We start from the raw sequence: 3,823 nt of genomic DNA on the forward strand, positions 1-3,823 counted from the left end.
TTTCTGATTTTTGTCTACTTTTCTTAACTCAAAGAAGAATCTAGTAGCCTACACTTCTCCCCCTCCACCATAGTTTGCTCTGCTTCTTATAATTTCTTCCTCTATCTGTTCCATACACCATGCCATACCCAACATCTTTCTCCAGCAGTGTTAAAATCTCCCATCAAACATCTCACCCCATTTGTCTATTAAAGAAACAAAATGTTTTAAAAAGTTCACTATCCAAGTCCTCATTTGGAGCATGGATGTTACTCATTATCACTCTTCGGTTATTTTTCTCAAAACACAAGATTCAAACTTTTCCCTCTTTATCATCATACATTTCGGTTATCTTATCACATAGCCCACTGTACATTCCTTTTCACCATAAATGCTACTCCTCTTCCCCTGTTCACACTGTTATTATAATATAGCTCTCCATCCCATCTTCTCACTTTCTGCTATGTCATCTTTACAGTTTGTTTCTTATAACAATAAAATATCACTTTTCTTATTTTCTAAAATTAACCTGTTTATCTTATCCGGATTTACACCACCTCTTACATGTATTGACGTAAAACCCCACCCCATTAAAACAATACATAGAAATAAATAAATAAAAACAGCCCTCAAGAAATATTGAGTCCCTTTCATTATCATAATGTCATTTTAAAACTCACTTTGGATTTACCATTCCCCGCCTGCTTTCCTGCTTCTTTAACGCACTTTCTAAATTAACATATGTTAACTTTGTGTTCTTCGGTTGATTTTACAAAGTCTCTTCTTCATTTCCTACACATTCACTCATTTCCTTTACTTCTGCTTCATCGTGATTTTGTATAATTTCTTCCTCTTTTTCTGGCTGGTCCGGTTCTTTTCTTTTTTGTCCTGTTCCCCCCACTGCTGCAGCCTCCACAAGTCTAAGTTCACCGGTTTCCTCCACCAGCTCCACGCTACCAACCTCCACCTCCACCCCCACCCTCACCATGTCAGTGTTCCCTGGGGAGGGCACCGGTTCCATCAGAGGCTGTCCACAGGGAAACTTCAAGTCTGTGCTGCACTCACTTCTGTTCTCCTCATCCTGGAGGGCCTCAGGACAGTCTCCTCCTCAATCTGTTTCTGTTCGGTGCTCTCTTCCTCCAGCCTTTATTCTTCCACCCCTCCACTACTGACAGAAGACACACAAGTGCATCTGATCATTGCCATCCTGCAGTCTGGACACTTTGCAGCATCGCACTCTCTTGCGTAGTGTCCTTGTTGTAAGCACTCCCTGCACGCAAAGCCAGGGCAGTCTCTTAATACATGTCCAGTGAGTGGGGTATACTACGAATCTCACTGAACACAACCAGGCTTTCTTTGGATAACCTGGATTGCTAAATACGACAGTCACAATCAGAGTTGAGTGGTATCACGAAGCTCACTCACGAGTCAATTTGTCAATCCAGGTTTTCCGCTTTAGTTTCAGTGAGCGCACCCACAAAATGGGTGTTTCGCGACAGCTCAATCACCCTTACGAGTACGACATGGAGACGCAGAGAGCGAGGGCTGTGTATTTCACACAGGAAGAGCAAATAATTATCATGAATCTATACGAGGAGTTCAAAACCCAGATTACGGCGCGGGGAAATACAGTGGCCATAAATAAAAATAGGGAGGCGTGCTGGTAAAAAATAGCCGATGCAGTGAATGCGTAAGTAAAGATATTCTGCATTTGTAGGCTATAATAAATAATGATTGCCATTAATCACAATTCAGTGAACACTATTTGAAAATGCAAATGCAACGTCCAATTTGCTATATTGTGTAATTTAGGGACGTCAGTTTAAATGCATCCACTCTAGGCTATCGCAAATGTAGGCTCCCGCATTTAAAGGTAGCGTCAGTGGCTAGGCCTAGTTTGTGGCCAATAACTTCCCGATCAGGGTTCAACTCTTTCTTGTTCACCTTCATTGCCTTTCACCCCCATCTAGATTGGGTGCCAGCACGACCTTAAGGACATGGGTCCAAGTGAAGGCTGGCTTACATTGCACGATTTTGGTCTGTTTTAACAGTCGGCGACTAAATTCCAAAATCTTGGGAGTTGTACTAGAATCTCGGCGCGCTCCCGTCATCTAAATCGTTTAGTGTAAGGTGCCAATCTTAGCGGTTTTAAGTTCGTCGGAGTCAGTCTTTTTCTAGTTTTGCCGTTACGACAATATCAAACATGGAAGTCTTTTCAGTCGTGGCTCATGCAAATAGTGACGTGAACATTAAAAACCAATAGTGAGCTCGGTTGAACATGAAACAGGAAGGGGCAAAATAGGCGACAGCTGTAGCCTATATGATTATTTGTTATTTCATTTCTTATAATTTATTAGTCGGCTATTCTACGTGACAGAACAACTCTATATCTGTTAGTGATGTCACACATCAAACAATGTGCAGAAACACGAAAAAAATACTTTGATATGAGTAGGCTATCATTTGAGTTCCTGTTGATGATGACGTGTAGCCTAGTGCAATATGGAAATAATTTGAAGGAATCTAGCAGCAGTCTTGTAAATAGTGACCCACAGTCTTTGCAAAATCCTAATCTGAGACTGGCCTGTGACTAAACTGTGACTAAAAACTCAATGAATTGTCTTTAGATGTGAGAGGGTCTGAGACTGAAGTCTTTCAAAAATCTTTTCCAAATCTTTGCAAAGTCTGTCAATGTAAGGTAGGCTTAAGAAATAAACACAAGAACATCATTCAATGTGGTAGGCTACGTTTTTAAAGCATCAATTTCAATAAACCAGATGAATGTATAGCCTATAATTTGCAATAGGTTAGGCTCTAACCTTTAATCTGATGTTGATTACCTATAGCAAATTAAAAAAAAGGCCCAGCAGAACACCACTGGGAGGGGGTCAGCTCCACCGCCCTTCATGGTGTCAGAGGAGCTGGCCCTCGCCAACAATGAAGGGCGGCCGATGATGGCCGGAGTGGCAGGGGGGTTGTCATCGGACCTCTCTGCCCCAATTTCTGAGGTGTTTGTGATCGGTATGTATTCATGCTGCCAGTAATTAACATACATAAGTTTGTTGCTTATCAAAAGTGAGATGATTGAGTGTAAATCAATTTGCGTATTTGTATCTGCTTGCCTGTCTGTCCTTCTCTGGGTTGCAGGGCGGAGTCAAGTCCCAGGTGCTGCTGATCACCTAATTGGGGCATCGGTGCTATAAGAAGCTACCTGGCTGGAGTTCGGGGTTCCCTCTCTCTCCATCCGAACATGCGTTGCTTTTGTCTTTCGTTGAGGATTTTGCACATACTCTGACACAACATTATGCTTTCTTACCCTCATTTATGCTGACTACACCTCATGTTTTTATACATATTTACTTTAATAAATATCTTCTTTTGTTATCCACGTGTGGTCTCCCTTATGTTGCAATCGCCACAAACGAGCCTGGTGGTTGTAACCAGGGGGTCAAGGCTGTGTTGATTAGCTTCGGCAAGTTAGCAAGCGCCATTTTCAATTATGGCGCCTCATGGAGCATTTAGAACCAGCTCCGTGCACGAAAATCCGTGTTGGGCACGAGCTCTCATGCGCGTACATGTTGGTGGACGGGTACCTACAGCCAATCATTACTCCGTGCGACACTCCACTGGACTCAGGTGTGCGTTCCCGAGCAACTTTTTCTGCTTGTTGTTACGCTGCAAGCAAGGTATGTGCATTATCGCCACCCTCTGAATTGGAGGATGACTCTCTTTTTACAGAATGTTCAATAAAGATCAATGTAGGTCAATGCGTCATTTCCAGCTTTGGATCTTTGCGCATGGTCAGAGCCGACTGGCGCTGGATCGGAGCTCCAGTGTTCAATAT

At 42.7% G+C, this 3,823-nt stretch overlaps 1 long non-coding RNA gene across 1 annotated transcript; it reads right to left on the reverse strand.

Moving 5' to 3' along the window:
* Positions 1–572: 572 nt before the first annotated feature.
* On the reverse strand, positions 573–2,325 carry LOC134097968 (uncharacterized). The gene is made up of 3 exons (XR_009940977.1): positions 2,003–2,325; positions 959–1,147; positions 573–680 (listed from the first exon to the last, which is right to left on the reverse strand). It is a non-coding gene; the product is annotated as an uncharacterized LOC134097968 (long non-coding RNA).
* Between the last annotated feature and the right edge of the window lie 1,498 nt (positions 2,326–3,823).

Source organism: Sardina pilchardus, chromosome 12 (genome assembly GCF_963854185.1).
Source record: "Sardina pilchardus chromosome 12, fSarPil1.1, whole genome shotgun sequence".
Classification (NCBI taxonomy): domain Eukaryota; kingdom Metazoa; phylum Chordata; class Actinopteri; order Clupeiformes; family Clupeidae; genus Sardina; species Sardina pilchardus.